A 24,689-nucleotide genomic window follows, 5' to 3' on the forward strand; every position below is an offset into this window, starting at 1 on the left:
AGATTGCTAACTACTAATTTCTATCCATCTCCACATGGTCAAATTATTGCATCATATTATATTACACACCATAATACTAATTTTGATTAAGGAGAATCTCTTTAATATTAATGACATAGTGCTCAATGTGCTCCTCTAGGTATTGTATGACTTGATCTAAAATATTTAGAATAGCTACAGTGATCTCCTTATCAAATGTTAAACACTCACAATATATATGCAATCATATGCCATTATAATATCAACTTGTGTCTTTCCATTCAAATTATATATGTCTGTGCAATACCAACAATGAGCATGTCTAGGTGATTTGTTTGTCCCATTGGTGATCGTTGTTATGAAGTGGCTTAGATATTTGGTCTTTGTGGAAATATGTACTCTAGTTGTATTAATCTAAGGTATTGCATATTGAGGATTTCTGGTTTGATAGATATGATAAATACTCTTCAAACATCAATTCTCATATGTCCAATCTTCCATAACAATCCTTGCACCAATCGTTCATATTAAAGAAACACACCCAACTATCATTGTAATCATTTCTAATGTAGTTGTTTCTTCTCTTGATAAAATGTATTTGAACACTTACATTTTCAACCTAGCTCTAATTCCATGTTGGTTTTTTCGGACCATTGCAAATGTACTAAGCACTGCCATGTATTTGGTATGTATTTTTGAAATGGCAATGACATCTTATTTAAATTGAGAATAAGCGATGAAGATAAATGTCTATTTTTTAATTAGATAATTATTATAATAAAAAATTAATCACTGTTATATATATAGATATTATATAAATATCTCTCATATTATATATATATATATATATATATATATATATATATGAGAGAGAGAAGCTACCAAACATTAACATTGTTACCTGCCCAACAAGAGTTTTTATAAATAAGGATACCTCATTATCATATAGGAGTAAGTATGTTTAGCCTTGAAATTGGATAGGATGGTGCCATCAAGCCACTTGCATGACAAAAAGACTTCATTATGAGTTGTGCATTGTTTAAGAAAGTCAAGTGACCTACAAGCCTCTTTTGGTAGTGTATATGTTCTTTTTTGGCTATGAAAATATTATTCTTCTTAGACAAGACACCTTAACCAATAATATTTCTATTTTTAATGATATCTCCCAAAATTTTAATACCTTTTCCTACCCAAAACTTAACCAAGAACCCATGTAGCTATGTAAGGGTTTTTTGTTGGAATTTACAAGTGGGGCAATTTACTTCTTGGGGGGGGGGGGTGTGAATCAGAAGTAACAATATTTTACCCTCTAAAACATTTAGCTAAAATTAATCACATGCATCTAACCTCTAATAAACATGAAAATAAAGACATGCATGAAAATAGATAACACAAGATTTGATCATCCAAAAACTCTCCAAAATGAGAAGGTAAAATTGGAGTAGGAATGACACCCACAACTTATCACTGCAACAATATGTAATTGGTTAAGGTTACAAAGTTTGACCACCATAAGTGGTCTTCCCTATGAAAGGCTTGCCTTTTTAAAGGCTTTACACCCTGTTAAAAGTGACCTGTCTAAAGGATTTACAAACATTCACTTGGAATGTCACCCTGTTAAAGGATTCACAACCCTATTAAGAATTTACAATATGGCTATTAAACCAACCTATCATCATAGGATTTTCATTCTCCTAATACAATCACTAGAAATTATAGTACAATGTGTTGATCTAATGACTTACAATCTTCAATTGCTGATTCTAGATCCTTGTTCTATCCAATCTGATATGATCCCTCTTGATTTGATATAACTCTACTCAAAGTGCTAATATTTTGTTTTGATCAACTTGATTTTGCAATGTTGTTCCTCTTCTAAGTCCTTACACCCCTTAAAACTTCACTAGCATTCTCTCCTTGCATTCCCCTACCATACTCTCTCTTAAACACACTTGAATTATGGGGTTTCATCCTCCTTATAAAGGTTTCGAGACTTAGGGTTAGGTATGAACCTATGATCAAGATTCATCCATTTTTACTGCTCAATTCTTTATATTTTCTAATTAGTTGCATGTTCTCTCCATTTTTTTGATTGGTTGCATGCTGATTGCATAGGGAAAATAATATATTTGATCTTATCTTTTAGATCCTTTGAGATCCATCTTAAGTCAACTCAAAAATAGTTTACATCTGAGTTTGTGAAGACAAACTCTTATGCTGATTGTGTTACTTGACACTTACTAATTGCTGATGCTCAACACATATAGGAATTCTGTCTTGCTCAACTCCTATAGTAACTTTGTCTTCCTTGACACCTATACTTTACTTAACACATATATTGGCTCAACATCAATTGTCACTCAACACTTGAAACTTGCTTGGAACTTGAATAAGTTGACACCTGTTGAACTTTTGACTCAGTACATACTATAGCTCAGCATCTATATTATACTCAACATCAACCTTAGAATTTTCTTAAGTGTGTTGACACTTAATTGTCAAAACCAATTTGAGACCAACAATCTCCCCCTTTGACATGAGTGTCAAAAACACTTAACTAAACATTATGAATATGATCTTTATGAGTATAATATACATCTTATTTTGCATATGTAAAAAATTTCAAAAATGTTCAAAATTTTGTAAAGATACCTCAAAACTTGTAACTCACCCTGAGTTGATGTGCCATTTTTGTATTTGAAACTCCTTATGCTAGATTTTACTCATGCTATTTCAATGCTCTACCTTATCATTCTACCTTATCTGTCTTGTACTATATACTCTATTTCCCCTTTCACACATCTTCCCTTGCATTTTTTGTATCCTTTTGGCTTTATCTTCTTATCTCTCCCTAATGTTCAAAACTCAAAATTTTATTATCTCCCCCCTTTTATTGTAACTCCCCCTTTTGGGTATCTTCCCCTTTTGGTTATCTTAATTTTTTATCTCTCCCTTTTTTGATACTTATGTCAAAGGGTTCTATGAATTACTTGAATACTTAAACAAAAAGGATTTGTTTACCTCCATTATGATCTTCAGAGTAGCATCCCAATTGTCTAATCCAATTTCCAGTGCTTTAAGCTGGATGGCTATCTCTGTTGTAAGGTGTACTAGGCCATCCAATGTAGGAATATTGGGATCTTTCTTCAATACATTCTCTGCATAGGCCATTTCTTTATGCAAAACTTCCATGTGAGGGGTTGTAGCAGACTAAATTTATATTATCTTGGCCTTGGTGTTTGCCTTATATGCCATGAGTATAGCTAATTCCTTTTGTGTGTGAAGCATTGTAACAAAATGCTTCTCACTTTGAGCTAGATCCTTTGGTAGCTACATGCTAGATACTTTAAGGTTCCTCTCCAAGCTCAATATCCTTTGGCTGGTCTCTTCTATGAAGTATGAGGAATCATACAGTTTGGAGTATAGTGATAATATATTCTCAAGTGCTGCTTTTACCTGATCTATCTTCTTTGCTAGTTCTACTTGAGAAAGTGCTATCTCACCAGATATTTTCTCATTTACCTTCATCTAGAATTTCTTTTCAGACCATTCAAGCAATTTGGCATTGGTGTCTAGGTCTTCATTTTGTACCTAGTCCACTATGTTGGATAATTGCTCCATTATGGGCTTTGTCTCATCAGGTAATTGCAAGCTGAATGCATCTAGAAAGATGTCCTTAATTTATATCAATGCTTTCCTTTTCTTATACTCATTCCTAAGTATCTCTTGTTTCTTCTTCTTTTCTAGTGCCTCTTGCACTTCATTAATCTGATCAATAGTCATAGTTTTATAGTCATAGCTTGGAATGACTATCTCCTCATCAAGAGCAAGGTCTCCATCGTGAATTACCCTTGTTATGTTGGTAGAGCTCAAGCTTGGTGCTAATATTTGTAGTGGTACTACATCAGTGCTCAGCTACTGTTTTGTTCTAGTGGGAGTCCCTATTGTAGACAAATTGATTAGTATTTGAATTGTCTCTTATTCCTTCTCCTTAGGGCTATCCTTGTCTTCTTCAGTTATGCCTTGATCAATTATAGTGATCTAAGGAGGTTCACCTTGTCCTTGTGCTATAGTGATAGAGATATCCTTCTATCATATTTACACCTTTGCTAGCTCCTCGATAGTTGAAGTTATTATGACTGTAACTATGGAATCAACCCTAGTTGATGTATCTTGTGCTGCTTGCACTCGTACTTCTTACAATTCACTCATTATATTCCATGAAACTAATATATAATCTATCCAATTATAAAAAATATACCATGTTAACCATATGCCTTAATTGTCCATCTTGCCTAGATAGTCAATGGATCAATAATATTACGTTTGTTTACCATCCTGAACCAAAAGAATTGTTAACCACCCTTCTATTCAAATCTATTTCCACATAACTTATCTTGAGACCTCTCAACCATATTGAAATCACCTCCCAAAATCCAAGGAGCATTCTCTAACAAAAATAACCATTTACAAACCTCTACTCTATCCTAATTGGGTGTAATATTAAGCATACCCAAAATTCATTTTTATCTTTAAAAGTCACCCACATTATACTATTACATAGAGAATGACCCCATATGAAAACACTTTTTTATTTTAATCCTAAAAGAATGGTAGTCTCCCTTATCTTTACTATGACTAGTAGTCCTCCCTATTTTTATTGTGATGGCAATGACAATTTTGTATCCCTGTTGATACATGTCAGGCTAATATCAAGGTTAAATTGAGTTTCCTTCACTCCTTGTAACATTAAAATGACAATTTTCTTGTTTATACTCATAAATATTTAAATGATGCATTTCTTGTTTAGGAATTGTAAGCCCCTTACGTTCCAAGAAGCTAAATCTAACTCCATGAATATCAAGGGGTGGAATTTATAGGAGCCTTGAAGCTCATGTATCACTTAGGTAATTAATTTCTATTGTTATATCTCTCTTTTATCTTTATTGGTAGATCCAAGTAGCCTATCTCTTTTTCTTTTCATTTTGAAATAAAATGAATGTTTTTCCCTCAAGGTTGTCTTACTATTTTTTAATCCTTCAAATCCTTTGTTTCTCTTGCTTTTTTCTTTTTCCTATGAGTACTAAAAGCTTCCATCATCTCTTTGACTACAATGTCTTTAGATTTATTCTCATATGGTATAATGAACCACTTATATTGTCCAATATCCTCTTGAGGAAGTAAATCCATTATTGAGGATTCCCTATCTTCCTTGGTGGGTACATCACTAGGAAATAAAATCCCCTAGTCATTGGTCTTGGTTAGGTAGGAGTTGAAAGGCGAGGATGTGATGTATCAACTTCTACGAATCATAACTTTTGACTCAGACTTGAGTTTTCTCTCAAATGTTTATAGTGGTTTCATAAGGGGGAGTTTGATAGTCGAAAAATTCAGCCCTACTGTATTGTGTCTAGAATAATATATTTTTAGGTCCCATAAAATCCATTTAGACCCCCAAACTCAGTTGTCATAATCTTTGTCTACTTTGTAGAGTTTGTTTTTGGTAATAACTTGGAATGAAAATTTCCAAATTCAAGATTAGTTGGCAATTCAAGTTGTTGTAGCTCAAGGAAAGTCTAGTTTTATTTTCATCCTTTTAGGAGTTAATTTTGAAGGTTACCTACTATGACAAAATTGAAGATTTGTGAAAATTTGCTAAAAAGCCTATTTTTCTATTTTTCAAATTTAGAGAGTTTTCAGTTATTTAAGTAGCTACAAAATGATGTAGAAGGAGGTTGGTTAATGGAAGATATGTGAGTTTCAAAATATGTTTATTACATCTATATTTTATTTATTTATTTTCCTTCTATAGTACACATTACTGTGAATAGATTCTTGGGTGCTACATCAAAATGCAATGACATGAATCACAATTAGAGCTAATTAAAACTAATAATCATCTAAATCATATACTTCCTTGATATTTTCTAGGGCATCAATATCGTTAGGAATAACATAAATAGAATCATGAAGAAGGGAAACATCACCCTCCCTAGTTTCAACCTCTATCTAGTCACTATTAGTGTGATAGAGGTTCAAACTAAAAGTTTCTAACAAAAAAATACAATTTAGAAAGTGTTATTCACTTACTACTACATAAATTTGTTGCTAAAAGGGATAAATAAAGTGATTCTTTAGAATTTATATTTACAACATTGATATCCAATTTTGATTGGTTTCATTTAATTATGTTTTATATTTTGTATTTTATTACATTTTGAAGTGGTGTTATTTATAATTTAGACATGGGTTCACTTATTGATCCATAATTTGTTTTCTATATATTTAAATTCATCTATTGTTTAGAAATAGGACATCAATACTTGGTGCTTGGATAATTTTCATTTTTTTTACTTAGTTTATTATTTTTCATATGTGTTGAACATAGAAGTTGATATATGGTGCAAGACCTTCATTTACTAAAATTAGAAATATAAAGTCATAATAAACTCAATATATATTAAAATCACAATCATTGGAAAAATTTCTTTGAATAGTACCATCCCACTTCAAAGTTTGTGAAGTCAATTAATTTGATCCCCCAAAAAGCTAAAGTCCAAAAGATTTTTTTTAGCATTTTGTTAGGTGCAAAGGAGACTGTATTATGGATATGACTAAAATGTAGAGAGGTTATATCAATCAAGCTTGATCTAACCATATTTAATTAAATCCTTCAAATTAGATGTTTCAAGACTTAAATTATTATTTAAAAAAAATGGCAATTCAACAAAAAATAAGATATTAACAAAGTGTAACACATTATTGTGAAAATTAGAAAGGAACATTATGATTACAATTTGTGGTTTATAAACTAGATTGATCATTTGCCTCCCCAACTATAGCTCTACTCAACAATTCCAAATGTTTATAGAACTTGGTGTAAACTAAACACTCTTTCTTATTTAAATATGAATGGCTTAATATATAAAATGAGATTAGTTGGTAAATAAGGTTCACAAAGGACAATTAAATGATATTTCACCCATTTTAATTATCTCTCTCCCAAAAACACACATATATGTGTTATTTCCTAGTACTATATCTAGTGTAGAATAGGTTTTGAGAAGAGAATGTACTTTTTGATGAAGCTATATGATGTAAAAGTTTAAAATTGATATAGGAGCATCTAGGGTGTAAGAGGATTCTTGCACCATCCAAAAATATTGTCTAGTTTTACAACAAGGGCTACCTTTGGGTAGGGTTACTTTTTTTGGTAAAAGTACAATTTTAATAAGGTTTTCATATGAGTGCAGATTGTTCCAATTGCTTCCTTGGAGGCTCATTTTGGAGATATAAACTTTTCGATAAATTTTTGTGAAAATATAAAGTCCAACTTTGAAGATATTGAATTTTCTCTTTTCATGGGGTGGTACAATTTTTTTGAACCAAATCTTGAAGGCCTTTGATGCTCTAAAAAGGGGATTTTTTTTTTCTCAAATGATGCTTCATAGTGTTAGATTGTGGAGTGCTTTAAGAGGTTTTTGAAAATTAATTATAATAGCAAATTAGATACCCTATTCACAAGATATGACCTCTAGAACTTGTGCTAGTTTAGGAGAAAAAGTAAAATAAGATAAAGTGGGGTGACCTTAATTAAGCTAGGTTGTAAATTCCTAGAGCCTTCTAGGTTGGTAGAGTATGGACAAACAATATAAATTTGGTTGACCTCAAATACGTGGGGTTACAAATTTCTAGAAATTTCTAGGATGGTTAAAACTTTCTATTATAAAGAAGACAATTAGGGGTCAACAAAGGAGTTTTGATGGTGCATTAGGTGACTCTACTTTATAGATTATTGTAATAAAAATGCTCATTTGGTTTAGTATGTTATATTCTTGAATATTGTAACATGACATCTTTGAAGATAAAAGAAATCAAGTGTTTATGTCCTTTAATTTTTTTACCTCTTTCAATTTCCTTTTTATTTCTCTATCATGATATGTGTGTTTATGTTAGTGAGGAGAGTACCCTCCATTAAGTGACAATTAGAAAAAAAGTTTGCGAGTGTGTATATAGATCCCCAAATGTGGGAAATTTTCACTAGGACTATGATTATCGGTTTGAGAGATAAGTGTGGATTTATGCCTCCATGAAAAAAATGTGATGGAAGAATAACTAGTGTAATAGAAGAGCATTTTAGAGCTATCTAGAAACAAGTGCAAACACTGCAAGAAGAGTTGTATAGAGGAACCAATATTAGGGTGAGAGGTGAAAGTAAGGATGACTCTAAAGAAGAGGGAAAATTTGAAGAAGAAAGAATATTGACTAGAGATCTTGATGAAGCTAGGTTTTTGATATAGAAAAGTATTTTGAGTATAAAGAAGTAGAAGATGATGAAAGGGAAAAATTTACAAAAGAAAAGTTTAAAGATCATGCTAATGTTTGGTGAAAATAGGTTCAATTGGAGAAAAAAAGAAGAGGGAAGGAGAAGATAACAAGATGATATGAAAATTTGAAGAGATAATTCATTCTTCTTCTCTACGAGTTTTATTGCCGAAGAAATTACAAGAGTTGAAGCAAGGAGGAAAATTTATCCAAGAATATATGCAAGAGTCCTATCAAGTCCTTATCATAACAAGTCATTTTAAAGACAACAAGGAGAATTTTACTTTCCACATAAGTGGCTTGAGGCCAAGGATTCAAGAAGAGTTGATCATGATATGAATGTCTATATTTGGATATGCATATCAATTTTATTTGAATGTGGAAGAAAAATTCAACAATAAGTTTGAGAGAAAGAGAAATGGACAAGGTCATGATGGAAAGCCTATTAAATGGTCTTATAGAGGCCAAAATAAAGATCAAAATGAAAATGAAAACTCTATTAGTATTCAAAATTAGAGGGGAAATGATTCTTATCATCCTCATGATTTAAATAATAGAGATTAAAGAGGAAGAGTACTCAAACCGAGAAGAGAAATTTTCCATGGAACTAATTGAGATATAAGAGGAGTAACTGAGAGGGGAGGGGTGAATCAATTACCACTAAAAAAATTTCAAATCCCTTAGATGTCAATGAAAAATTCTTTTGAACTCATAGCTCAGTTAGAACTAGATATTCACTATAACTCGGTTAACAAAACAACTTGATATATTAATGTGTATTAATATTTAGTAACTTAGTTGTAAAAAGATAAAGAAGTAAGAAAATAACATGCACACATCAGACAACTAGAAATTAACATGCAAACTCAATTTTGGAAAATTACCAATGCAACTAATTACAAATTTTTACTCTTTTGGAGTGAGCCCTGTTAGGAGCCAATCCTATTAAAGATTACAAAATACACTGTTAGGTGTGATCATGTTAAAGGATTTAAATCACCCTATTAAGAGTGTCCTTGTTAGAGGTCTTAAGACACTTCAATATAGAAATACTACCTAGTTAGAGGATTTATAATATGACTATTAAGTCAACTCTATTAAGATACTTCTTCATTGCTACAATTGTTAGAAAGTGACAATGATTGACCTAATTGATGAAGTAATTGGGTTGCAAATTCAGATCATTATTCTGGCTTATCCTTTAGATTCTCCCTAATCAAAATATTCTTTGCAACTCCTTGGATACTCTACTTTAAATTAGATAGCCTTCTCTATTCACATCTTATCTTCTTCATCACTATCTCTCATTGCAATCCATAACTTGACCTTTTATATATGAAACCCAATGTCAAGTCGGCTTGAATAACCTTTCAATTAAAAAAATAGTATCCACTATGTCAACTTACATAAACCACCTAATTAAAAAAATTGATCTATTGAAGGTCGACTTAAACTGAAAATTGGGTCACTCGGCTACCACTGAGTTCCTTGGTAACTAACCTAACTCAGTTTACACTAAACACCTTTGGTAACTGACTTGACCTAGTTTACACAAGAATCCTTGAACTTGGCTTCTTCTAATCTTAACTTGGTTCCAACTATCAGTGCTTGATTAGAGTATAACATTTGCATAACATCAATGACAATATACAATTGAATAATTGTTATCAAAACAAACATATTTTTAGTGCAGAGTACATAGAGCTTTGATTATCCCCAACATCAAGGGAGAACAAATAGAATACCAAAAAAAAAGAATGAGTTACATATGTAGATGAAGATGAAGATGTCAAGTCATCACATTGTGAAGATGCTAAAAGAGGGGAAATCCTTATTACTAAAGATTCTTGCAAAATGATGAGACAAAATTTGATCAAATGAATAATTTATTTTACACAAGATGTAAGTATAATGGTAGATAATGAACTACTATTATTGATGGTGGTAGCATTGTTAAACCTTGTTTTATAGGAGCTAGTTAATAAATTGAAGACAGAGAGAAGAAAAAAATTGAATCCCTATTGGATTGGTTGGTTGTAGAAGGATCAAAAGGATTTGGTCAATGAGCAATGTCTGGTAAAGTTCAAAATTGGAAACTGCCATGATGAGGTATTTTGTGACATTATGGATATTGATGTTTTTCATCCATTCTTGGGGAGACCATGCCAATTTGATCATTGTCCACTATATGATGGATACACAAATACCCATTATTTAATGAAGGATGGATTGTGACACAAGCTTAAGCCATTAAAGGAACAAAGGAAAATGTATGCAGTAATGTGAGAATATGTTTAGTTGAGGAAAGTAAATTTCTAGAAGGCATGAAGCACAAACATATGCATTTTCCTTCAATTTGAAAAGTTGATAAAGAGAAAGTAAATATACCTTTGGAAGTTGTATATTTGTTAGATGAGTTTTAATATATCATATTTGATAATGAGCCTAATGGGTTGTTACTAATAAGAAATATTAGTCATCAAATGGGCTTGATTCTTGGAGCCAATTTTACTACAAATAAGGATGCCCATGGAATGAACACGAAAAGGAGTGGAGAGTTGAACACATAAGTGCAATATTTTTTACAAAAAATATTTATTTGAGAGAGTATAAGTCTTTGTGTTTTACCAATAGTAGTTGTTGGAAATATATGAGGAGTAATTGAGAGGGGAGAGGTGAATTAGTTACCACAAAAATAAATCCCAGATCCCTTAGATGTCAATACAAATTAAAATTGTATTCTATTGTTATTCGGTAAACACACATGCACTTGATTTACACTAGCAAAATGTTGTAACTCGGCAAGCACTGATAATCAATTGTAACTTTGAAATAACTGAATGAACTGATCTTAATGTGATTAGCCTTAAACTTAACTTATTTGCATGCACTTAAAAGAAATAGTATGAACACAAATGACACCAAGATTTAATGTGGAAACCCAATTTGGTTAAAACCACTAATTGCAACTAGTTACTGATTTTCACTCTTCTGAAGTGAGCCCTTTTAGGAGCCAACCTATTAAAGGTTAAAAAATACACTGTTAGGTGTGATCTTATTAGAGGATTTTATCACCTATTAGGAGTGGTCTTGTTAGAGGTCTTTAGAAAAATCAATCTAGAAATACCACCTTCATAAAGGATTTACAAATACCTATTAAGCCAACTTAGATGACTGCTATAGTGGTTAGAGAGTAACAATGAAATCACCTAATTTCTGATGTAATTGAATTTATGATTACAAATCTTAGTTCTAGCTTTTATACTTGATCCTTTCTAATTGAATGTATCTTTGCAACTCAACAAGGATATTCTACTTATCCTTTTAATTTGCTTCCTCTAAGCATTTTCAAATCTTTTGTTATGTTCCACACATTCAATTCTCAATTTTACCTTATATTTATATCTTATACATTATCAAGTAAGCTTGAATACAACTTAGAATACTTAATATTCATCACCACAGTTGGCTAGAACCAACAAACAAATCAATTGAACTCAATATGTCAAAACAAAAAAATCCTTTATTAGTCGACCCTGCTCAACAGACACTAACTTAGAAATGATTTTCCTATGTTAACCAAGTGAACCTTGGTTAACACTGCATATTCATAGAGCTCCTTTGGTAACTGAGTGAGTTCAGTTAACACTGGTTCCATCCAAAATTTCCTTCATTAATTGAGTGAGATTGGTACACACTTAACTTCTCTAAAATTTTCTTTGTCACTCAAGTGAACTTGGTAGATAGTATCTTCTAAACTTGGAAAACTTTGGAATGCTTGGTAGACACAAGAAAATGGCTTCATCACCTAAATGATCTCGACATACATTGACTAGCAATGATATAAAATTTTGTGTAACATCAAAGATAATACACAATTAACCAATTATTTTCAATAATCTTCCTCTTTGACATTGATGACAATACAACATGTCATAATAAAATGAAATTTTTAGAGCAAGAATAAAGTAAGGAAGATATCCTCAGTTTCATTCTAATTCTCATCCATGAGAACTCCCTCTATCAGTGTGAACTCTCTCTACCTTTAGTTTCTCCCTCTACCAACAAAACTCTATCTTCAACATCTTCTTATGATTGCAAAGTTTCCTTCTTTGATATCAGACAAATTTCTTCCTCTTTGACATTTCTACAAGTAATAATTGTTTTTTGAAATATATACTCTTCCTCTTTAGAAAATTTCTATGAGATATGACAACATTCTCTCCCTTTTTGAAATCTCATCCCAAAGATAATATTTAATGAATATCAATGTACCCCATGTACTGATTCATTTGCAATGTGCCCTTGTCAATACTACACCAACTAACTAATATTCAACATTCTTTGGTTGATGCATCACTAAACTTCTTTCAGTGAACTTCAGATAGGGGAATGACTTACCTCTTATATACAAAAATGCATCCTTAGGTAATGGCTTAGTGAATATGTCTGTAATTTGTTCTTTAGTATTTACATGTTCCAATCTTACCTCTTTATCTTGTATTAGTTCTCTCAAAAAATGATATTTTATAGCAATGTTCTTTGTTTTGGTATGCACGACAGGATTCTTTGATATATTAACTGCACTAATGTTATCACAGAAGATAACCATTGGATCCTTGATCTCTACCTTCATACCTGCCAATAGTTTCTTGAACCAAACAACATTGGAATAATTAACTATTGTTGCCACATATTTTGCCTCTACTATGGATTGAGAAATACAATTCTACTTCTTGCGGCACTAGTCTTTAACCAAGAAAGAATGCTCCACCACTGGTGCTCTTTCTATCATCAACAATTCTTGCCCAATTAGCATTTGTGAATGCTCTCAAATCCAAATTGCCTCCTTTCTTGTACCATAACCATATTCTTCAGTACCCTTTAGATACCTCATAATTCTCTTGGTTTCCATCATGTGATTTTCTTTGGTATTTGATGAGAATCTTGCCACCATACTAATTGCTAATGTAATGTTAGGCTTTGAGTGCACTACATATTGAAATTTTTCAATCATTGATCTATATGTGGTTTGATCTACCTCTTTGGAATTATCATTTTTGGAAAGTTTATGTCCAGTAGACATAGGTGTTCCAATTGGTCTTGAATCTTCCATTCCAAACTTTGTTAGTATTGCCTTGATATATTTTGATTGAGTAATATAGATACCATCTTTCTTTGATGGACCTATAATCCAACAAAGAATTTTATCTCTCCAAACATTGACATCTCAAATTATTTACTCATCTCTTTTGAAAATTCCTTGCATAAGTCATCATTTCATGTAAATAGAGTTTCATCCACAAAGATTTATGCCAACACAATCTTCTTGTTTGGTCCTTCTTTGATATACAAGTTGTTGTGATTTATTCTTTGAAAACCAATATTTATCAAGTAGTTATGAAGCCTTTCATACCAAGCTCTGGGAGCTTGCTTGAGACCATAAAATTCTTTGTGTAATTTATAGACCATATCCTTTTTCTAGGATCCACAAAATCTTCAGATTGTTCTCTGTAGGCTTCTTCTTCAAAAATGCAAATTTTACATCCATTTGATAAACTTTGATTTTCTCTTTGTGCAACATAAGCTAGTAGAGTCCTAACACCTTTTAATCTAGCAACAGGTGCAAAAGTTTCACCATAATCAATACCTCCTTCTTGAGAATAACCTTTGCAAACTAACCTTTATTTCTTGATACTTTTCCATCTTCATTCAGCTTGTTTATGAAAACCCACTTTGTGCCAATTACATTTTTATCCTTGGATCTAGGAACAAGAGTCCAAGTCTTATTCATCTCTATCTATTATACTTCTTCATTCATATCTTCAATCCAACTTTCATTATCCAAAGCATCTTTAACATTTCTAGGTTCAAATTTAGTAAACAAACATGTACCTTTCAATTTGTTTCTTGTCATTGTTCCATCTAACTTGTCTCCAATGATCTGATCAGGTGCATGGTGATTTATGAAATATCTTGCTAACACAAGAACTTTAGATTTAGAACATGTTCCACTAACCTCTTCAGGATCTCTATACCAAGCTTGGGTTCCACTGTTTGTGACTTAGGTCCATTAGACTCAATTTTCTTTGGCAATAGCTCAGTGGCTTCTGACTATGACTTAGGTCCTTCAAACTATGAATTGGGTTGCATTGGTTGCAACTCAATAGCTTTTGGAGATTTTGGGGACTTGGGACGTAAAGCCTCCTAACTTCCAAATAGATTTGGCAATGTATTAGGTTGATAGTAAATAAATCTTATGTAATCCTTAGGTTCTTTGCTCCTTTCCTCTTCACTCTTTTTTGCAAACACATCAATTCTCACACGTGCACTTTCTATGATCTTATGAGTGGATAAATTCAAACATTTATAAGATTTTCTTCTATAGGAGTATCCTAGGAATATGCCTCATTATCCATCACATAAAATTTACCTTTTGTAGATTCCTTCAAGATATAACATTTGCTACCAAATAATTTCAAGTAACTTACATTAAGTTTGTAGCCATACCATAGTTTTTATAAGGAGTTTGATTTGAGTCTTTCTTCAAATATAATTTGTTCAAGGTATGCACTGTAGTACTAATTTCTTCCTTCCAGTATTTGATTGCATATTCTTTTCTATCATCAAGGTTCTAGCACAATCCATGATGGATATGTTCCTTCTTTTGGCTACACCATTTTGGTATGGTGTACTAGGGGCCGATACTTGTCTTTTAATTCCTCTTTCAATGTAGAATTCATTATGCTCATTGGAAATTAATTCACCACCTCTGTTTGATCTCAAATACTTCATCTTCTTTCTAGTTTCTTTCTCTACTCTCACTAGATACCACAATTTTTTTTGAAAAGCTTTAGATTTTTCATTTAGATATATTATAGTCATCATTATAGAATAGTCATCAAAAAATAAAATAAAAAAATTATATCCATTGTAGCTCTCTATTCCAATAGGTCCACAAAGGTCTGCATGAACCAACTCCAAGACTTCTTCTAAATGACAATACTTTCTTTTGAAACTAGTCTTTCCCATCTTTCCAATTTAACAATTTTTGCATAGACCCATATCAGGTTTCCTCAAACTAGGAATACCTCTCAATATTTTTCTTCTTGATTATCTTGATTAGATTATCAAATTTCACATTACATAAGCTTTTATTCCATAACCAACTTTCTTCTACTTGAGCAATACAACATAAACTTTCACTGAGATCTAGTTAGAATAGGTTACCTTTTGTTTATTTGCCAGACACAACTAGATTTCCTTATCCATCTAGTAGTTTGGCCTTCCCAATCATGAATTCTACCTTGAATCCAATATTATTCAACTATACCACACTCAGTAGATTATGCTTTAGGCCTTCAACCCAGTAAACATTATTACATCTAAGTTCATTGGTTAGTGAGATACAACCTTTTCCTTTTATGCAACAAGGTTCATTGTTTCCAAAACTCACACTTCCACCATCATAATATTCCATGTGTTTAAACTTTGTTTTTTCACCAGTCATATGATGTGAGAAACCACTATTAATAATCCATGTATCATTCTTGCTAACATTGGAAATAAGTGCCATTTTATCTCCTTTATCATCAGTTTCATCTTTTACAACAATATATACCATTTCATCATCTTCATTACTATCTAAATTTTTAGCCATTAAATAATATGTTTTACCCTTTTCCTTATAGTCCTTGAAATTCTTGAAATCGTTCTTGCCTTTGCACTTGTTGTGCTTATTTTCATCTCCTTCTTCTCTGTTTGGGCACCTTGCAACAATGTGTCCAACTTCTTCACAAGAGAAACAGATTAAAGGGATTTTACCTTTACACTTTCCTTTGCCTTGGGGATACCTTCTTGTAAGAAATGCTTCAATGGCTTCAAGATCATTGTCAAAACTATCTTCCTCTTCACTTTTAGATTTTTTTCTTTTAGATCTTTTAGCTTTCTTCTTGAGTGATACCTTGGCCTCAAACATAGACTCAAGATCACTAGAACTAGGAGTATAATTATCATAGTTATGTAGTTCAAATGTTGTCAATCTCACTACTAGAGTATCCAAATTTATCTTATTATTTGGATCACATCTCATCTCTTAAATACTAGAGATTCTAATTGCATAGATAGGAGGAAGGGTTATGAGTACCTTGCTTATAACTATTTTGTCATCAATGTCTCTTCCATATGCTTTGATTGCACTCACACTCGCTTTAATTTTCTTAACATATTTTGTAATATTTTCATCCTTTCTCATCTTTATTTGATCAAACTAGCCTCTCAAGCTTTCTTCCTTTGCTATTTTTACATTGTCCTCACCTCCATAGATGTCTTTCAGTTTGGTCCACATTTCATGAGTAGTAGTGCAACCTTTGACCTCATCAAATTCAACATAGTAAGAGTTGATGCAATGCCAATCATCATTATATTATGATTTTTCTTTGTAGAAATTTCTTCCACAATCATTGTATAGGTAGGAGCTTTATAAGCAGTTGCAGATGCTTAAAATAATCCCAAATGCTATATTAATACATTTCGTATTTCTTTTGACATTATAAATAATTAATTATTAATTAATTATATTTTTCATATTCTTCCACCTATTTAATTAAATAGTTTTACTTTCCTAATGTATTTAAATTTAATTTAAATACATCACCTCTAATGTATTAAATTTATTTAATGCATAGTGCTCCATAAACCCTCTTTAAATAAATTTCAATTTATTTAATTCTCTCCACTTTATTAAATTCTCTAGTCCTATGATTAAGTTAAATCTTATTTAATTTAATCCTAATCCCATCCTAAAACCTAGTCTACACCCATCACTCTCATCCTTCTAAGCTTACCCATTAATTAATCTCACTTAATTATCTTAAACACCTTTCTAAACACCTTTTAGCTCCTAAGTGTTTGCTCACACATGTGTGAGAAACTATAGATCCAATAAAGCTTCCATTTTATTATTTTATTCACACATGTTACACCTCTTACACATTTTTCCCCCTTTCCTTTCTCCAAGGTTTCTCACACATGTGTGAGCAAACCTTGAGCCATCACTTTCACTAAAAAGGCTTATGTTGACCTTTGCATGACTTGTCTCCTTAGCCCATGTGTCTCCCTTGTAAAACCTATGTGGATTCCACATAGATGCCACCTCCCCAAGCCCTCTCTCAAACCTATAAATAGAGCTCTTGTTTCAAGCATTTTCCATCTCCCTCATTTGCATTGTTATCATGCTAGTTTAGAGTTAGAGCTTTCTAGTGAATTTAGAGATTTTTTTAAGCATTGTTACTAACCCCTTGGTAATTGCTAGATTTCATTTCATTCTTGCATTGATAGTTTAGTTTTCTTTCTTGCATTCACCTCCACTTCTTAGGATGTTTTGAGAATGGCTTCTTCCATAGCCTCCTCTTGAAGCATTCCTCACTCATCTTAGTAGATTCATATCTTATCTTGCATTACATTTTAAACTCCTTGGGATTCACATTGTTGTGTTTGAGAGAGCACATCCACATCCCTCCAACTAGAGCACACCAACAAGGTTCACATTGGGTGACCTTGTTGAGCTGCTTTGAGGTTGTGTGGCTATCATATTTGTTGGTTGTTTAGCTTACTAAAAAAAAAGTTGTTTTGTTATTTCATTGCTTGAATCTTTCTTACATGAACATGTACAACTAACTTTTCCTTGTTTGAGCATGCTCCTGACAGGTAAATGAACTTGCATGAAATAATCATTTGTCATTGGAATGCATGTTGCAAATAATGTCGAAAGGTCAAATACACTCTTGAATGCATTAAGGTAACATTACACACACTCTTGAATGATTTAAGAAAATTTACACACTTTTCATTGGAATGTGCATGTGTAGAGTAATCAAATACAATCTTGAGTTATTAAGGAAATTTACATGCTTTTCATTGGAATGAATGGTTAGATAGTGAATACACTCTGGAATGCCTAAGGTTAAAGAAGAATGCGATGAAACATTTTGATTTTGGGTTTAAAACACTCTCATACAATCTTGAATTACTATGGAACAAAGAAGCTTGCTATGAAACATTTGGACTTGGTGCTTAAAATGAATACACTCAATCTTGAATGACTTAAGGGAATTTGTTCATTTCTAGAAATTTTCTTATGTGGAAGACGATCGATTTATTTTTTGCTGACGAATCCTCACTTTTATTTATGTTGAAAATGTTGTCAAGTTGGAAGAACAATGCATGCTTAAACACGAGTGTCTTCAAGAGTAGATAGAAATCCTAGAGCTTCATTTAGGAAAAGAGAAAGTGCATTTTAAACTCTAAGGCCACTTACCTATCCTCTCATGCCTTCATGTGATCTTGAGTGCACAAGAAATAAGTGGTCTTATTTTTAATTTTTAGAGGGGCCTACTTGATGATTTTATCACCCCTTGGGATGACCTCAACTCTAGCATTATGGTGGAGTATAAACATCAGGAGATGAATTGAAAGACACCTCTCTTCAAAGAAATTTTTTGTCACTCTTGGCTAAGCCCCAAAGAAATTTATACCTTTGGGAAGTGAAAGTGGAGATTTGGGTTATTGTCTCCTCCTAGTTGTGTGACACTATTTTCTTTCATCTATATATTTGGGCCTCATGTACCTTGTATATATTGAGGACACTCTCTAGATAATCTTTGTATATCCTAGTGACAACCTTATTAGGATTTTTGATGTGTTTAGTGTGCTTGAGTGTTTAGACATCCAAAACCAAAACCAAACATCAAACAAGTCCAAAAAATGAGTGAAATGGTGAGCTAAACATTCAATGAGTAAAATTGCTATAAGTGGGTCCTCTTGACTTATTTTTATTTTCAAGAGTTCTTATATTTGGTCTAGCATTTGAAATTCATTGGGTCTTTTAGTCACAAATTATTTTGCAAAATTTTCATGCTTGGTCTTGTAACTAGGTTTGTTTAATTCCTACCATGACCGAAAAATTCAAACCTAAGAAGGTGATATTATCCAAACTTTTTTCCTACAAGGAAAGGAAAAACATAGCACACACTGCTAAACAATTTTGATACACTATCAAAGACATCAAGAAAGAAGAAGCTGAACAGGACCATTATGAAAAAATCTTATACAGTGGTAAACTTTGAAATTGGTCTATTTTCCTTGGAGTGAACCTAATATTTTTGTTTCCAATGAGAGAATATTGAGTTATCTACATAGTGACCATATTACTCTCATTTTACGCATCAATCAATTTTCAAAATTTCCATTCTTCCATTTGCAAAATTTCCTCTAGAGAGCTTGGTCATTTAAACCTTAATATTTTGGCCTAAGAACATCTTAGTTACACAACTTCTAAGAATACAACACTAGACCTTTATCCACAAGAATTTTTTTATCATAGTTACACTCACTCATTTGGGATCACAAGTCCTCCAAATAGTGAGTAATCTATTCGATGTCCTATCTTCCTCAAAGATCACTTGTCCATCTTTGGAGGAGAAAGATACTTTTATCTTATATCACACCTAGTTTCCCAAATCAACAACATCTTTTTTTTACATTTAGGTTGTTGGCCCCTTTATCATATAAGGTTTAGTTGCTCTCTCACATTTTCTTTCTTCCAAAATCTTCCATCCATTGATTTGGTCACAATTGTATGGTACAAACACAATTCAATAGACTCACATTTAATCCTATGTCTCATTTATTGGAATCACTAAGACAATAAGAGATGGAGAATCCTTTTCCTCTACAATCAGCCTCATTGGGGAACACATTTCCCCCCTAGAACAAACTTCAGTAAGCCTAGCTTAACATCCACACAAGAACTAGAGAATTTTTTTGAAACACCACTCTAGGGAGTAACTCACATGATTGTAAATAAGTGTACCAAGATGAAGATCCCATTTACAATAACAATATCCTTAGTGATGTCCAAACATTTCTTGCAAACCCATACAACTTGGAAATGTTGGGAAAATCCATTAGGGCAAACAAGATGAAGATCTTCCTAAACTTGGCTAAAGATGATGTTAATGTCCCTATAGTTTTGATGAGAGCACTTTGTTTAGACAAATTACCAATGATGGTGCTCCCGTGTTACGAACTTCAAACATATCCCAAACATATGGCAAGGAAAAAGAACCCGTGGTAAGAACTAGTTCCATACCTACATCAAGTGCTTCAACACAACCCACATTCAAATTGAGTGTAGAACATATTTAGTAGATCATTATTGCTATGCCTAACACTACTATACATGCTAGTATTTTGTAGTCAACCTTGGTAGGTCCAAATATAGGATGCTTAAACATTGGGCAAGTACCTTTACAACAGATGACAATCCCAACACAACTGGTATATTCCTCTTATTTACAAATGCCAACAAGTATGATGAAACCATCTGTATCAATTCCAATGACTTCATATCAATACATTGGCCAAAGTGGTGCATTGCCACCTCAATGGCCTCATAATACATTTGGAAATCCATATAACTTTGGAGGTGGATTCATCAATTCCCAACAATAAAAAATACAACCAAACCAAGATCTAGCCCACTAGTGGCATGAACTTCAAAATTTGGTCTATAACATGAACAAAAAAGAGGTGAAAGACTTCTCTTTTGAGGAAATTTGTCCCTTTCTATTTGATAGATCTATCAACATGATATTGTTTCCACCAAACTTTGAGATTCCTAAATTTGACAAATATATGGGAGAAACATGTCCTGTTACACATCTCAAGGAATTTTCCATCTTATGTCAAGAAGTGGCCTACAGTGAGGATTATCTTAAGAGGCTCTTCACAAGAAGCCTTGGAGGCCCTACACTTGAATGGCTAATGAACTTTCCTAGAGGTTCTATCACCTCTTTCAATGACTTGACAGGGAAATTTGTAGCACAATATTCTTACAACATTGAACATCATGCCTCATTGAGTGATTTGTGCAACACAAAAAAACAAAATGATGAAAAATTTGCCAAATTATACAATGGTGGAGGCATCCTGCTAATCACATACCATAGAATATTGAAAATTCCCATCTAGTAGACATATTTATCAAGAATTTGATCCCAGAGATGTTTTTGCAAATGAAGATGACTAGTCTTGAAGACTTTGCCACATTAGTCAAGAAAGGTAGGAACATTGAAAATGGGCTCTTAGACAAGGGTTCCATCACACATTATAGCTCTTCATCCTCAAACAATGACATGAACAATAATAGAAAATCAAAATTTTGGTCCAAAAACAAAGATGTTACCCACAATGGTGTTACCAATGTCAAAAGTGTATAAAACCTTCAAGGTGTAAACAACAACAACAACAAAAACTATTGTAACTAGAACAAAAACAATTAAAATTGTGACAATTAGAATCAAAATCAAAACAACAATCAAAACAACCAAAAATCTCACAATAAAACATAGTTCTTTCCTCGCAATAACAACAATAACAACTACAACTGCGATTATGATTGAAATCAAAATTTCACTAACTTTTGTGAACCCTTAGATGCCATATTTCAAAAGTTAGTGCATCACCATTTAATGATATTTCCCAACACATGAAACTTTGATGAAAATAAACCCAAATCAAAATGGTATAGGGAAAATGAATATTGCAAATACCACTACATCGAAGGGCATGACACAAAAAAGTGTATCAAACTCAAAGTCTTCATCCAAAATCTTGTTGATAATGGGGAAATTGATGTTGAAGGAAGATCACCCTCTAAAATGCTAAACTAAATATATTTCAAAAGTCATTCCCCAACCACAACAATGACAATAACAACAATGGAAACAACAATATGAACAATGTCAACCAAGCTTCCACGTCTAATGCACTACACTATGACTATTTTACTAACCACATATAAGGTTTTGAATCCTTGTGGAATAAAAAAGAAAAAAATGATATATGTGGTTTTGAATCCATGTGTGGCCACATTGAAGAGGTGGACACTCATGTAAATACCGTTGTCATACAAGCAATTGATTGTGGTCTAACCACTCGATGGGGAAGAATCACTTTGCAAGCTACCATCCCTGATTCCACTAATCCATCAATTCCACATGTGCCTACTATGCCATCCACTTCACAAAGAATTTCTTCTCATTATGACGTATTATCCTAGTTAGTGAAGACTCTTGTATAAGTATCCATTCTACAACTTCTCACCACCTCACCTATCCACATGGAAATTTTGGAGATTGCTCTTCTAGAGTCTCGTGTTCTTGAAAACATTAATGCATCCCAATTCACTACCATGATTGGAAATCTTGCCGCACAATAACACCTTGTCTTCATAGTCAAAGATTTCCAAGGTCCTAATCAACAACATAATTTGTCACTCCATGTTGAAGCCCTTATACAATGACATAAAATAAAATGAGTCCTTATAGATAATGGATCTAATTTGAACCTTTGTAAATTGAAGATGATCCATTTCTTAGGGCTTCCAGAAGACCTCCTAGATATCAATCAAATGATAACAATCAAAGAATATGATGAAAGAGAAAGAGAACTAAATAGGAGTTATCATGCTATCACTAAAGGTTGGGCCAGCTATAATAAATATTAAGTACCATGTCCTAGATTTGGACTTGGCATACAATATATTGCTTAGTAGACCTTGGATACATACACTAAAAGTGGTCCCATCTAAATAACATCAATGCTTGAAATTTCCCCACCAAGGAAGAGAGATCATGATTCTAGTTGATCCTTTGCCTTTTTCCTTTTGTAAGAGATTGGAAGGTGCTCCAACAAATTTTTGTCTAGTTTGTGAGTTTGCTAAGATTATACCTAGATCTCTCACAATAATGGAATCACCTTCCATAATAATACCAGAGTTATCCAATATTCATTTTAGTTCATGTAAAGGAAAGGAGAATGTTGAAGATATTAAGGTTAATACTACAGTGAAGAAGGTTACTTTTGTTGACCAAGGAATGGGAGAGTATAAGTTTGAAAATGCCTTCTATGTTAGAAAACTGACACTCTCCCCCTAATCCTTTGGAAAACCTTCCCAAATACCACCTTCAAAAAATAAGGATACTATGCATGTTGATAAGAAAACATTTGAACATTGGGGTTCACTTAGTGATGAACACATGGAGTCTAATATCTTAGATTGGCTATATTTTGATGGAAAAGATGATCTTATAGAATTCCCTAAAGATAAATATGTCAAGGCTCCTTTCATCATTGAAAACATGGGATATCATGGCATCAATCTTGGACCTAAAGAAGATGGAATTAGAAAACCCCTTGATGCTAATAGCTATCCTAAAGGATGTGGTTTGGGCTCCATTAAACCCAAGGTGTCCTTTTCTAACAACTATTGTTTGGTTGTATTTGATTTTGAGACTAAGGAGGAGGAATTCTTTGTAATCCCTATCTAATATATTGAAGATGACCTAGATAACTATGTCCATGCCATTACCATAACTGACCTTTCATCTATCGAAATGGGACCTTTAGGACACACCACCAACTCTTGATATTTGCAACTTTGATGAAACAGTGATGACACTCTTTGGCCTTAAGAATCTCAAAGATTATGAACATGAGATCCAATACAATGAGGAAGCCTAGTTTGGTAGCCAAGTCAACTCTTTTAGTCACAAAAATGAAATAGAAAATCAAAATAAAAAATTAAAGAAACATTCTCTAGTGAAAAATCTTTTGGGATACTTTTGGATGAAGAAAAAGACAAAATAAAGGATGCATGTTTTGGTGAAAACCTCCTACAGGCACCAAAAGAGGGAGAGATTGGCTTGTCATTCAGATACTTACCACTAGAAAAGTCATCTATATTGAATGAAGATACAACTCCAATTAATTTGGGCACAATAGATAATCCACAAATCACCTACATTGCTACTACCCTAAGTCTTGAAGAACAAAAAGTGATGACTAACTTCCTACAAAAAGGAAAAATCAATTTTGCATGGACATACAAAGACATGCCTAGTTTAGACATAGATTTGGTTGTGCATCACTTATCAGTAGATCCAAAGATTAAACCTATGAAACAAAAGTTGCACAAGATGCATCCTAAGGTAGCACTTTTGGTCAAAGTAGAACTGTAGAAAATGTTAGAGGGAAAATTCACCTGACCTATTGATTATCCTAAGTGGGTTTCCAACATTGTTACTATAGATAAACCATTTGGGGGTATCTACATTTGTTCAATTTTTTGAGATTTAAATCTCGCATGTCCTAAGAATGGTTTTCCACTTCCTAACATAAACATCATAGTGGATTTGACTACCATACATGAAATGTTTTCTTTAATGGATGGTTTCTCTAACTACAATTAGATCAAAATTGTAGAAGAATATCAACATAAAATGGAATTTACTACCCTATGAGGAACCTTTTGTTACCAAGTC

The 24,689-nt window shown here is 32.6% G+C and overlaps 1 pseudogene; it reads left to right on the forward strand.

The window, feature by feature from the left end:
• Window positions 1–24,689, forward strand: part of LOC149551551 (septin and tuftelin-interacting protein 1 homolog 1-like) — a 149,559-nt pseudogene that overhangs the window by 96,463 nt on the left and 28,407 nt on the right.

The sequence above is a fragment of the Cupressus sempervirens genome, chromosome 6 (genome assembly GCF_028749045.1).
Source record: "Cupressus sempervirens isolate cs-2001-9-10 chromosome 6, ASM2874904v1, whole genome shotgun sequence".
NCBI classification, from domain to species: Eukaryota; Viridiplantae; Streptophyta; class Pinopsida; order Cupressales; family Cupressaceae; genus Cupressus; species Cupressus sempervirens.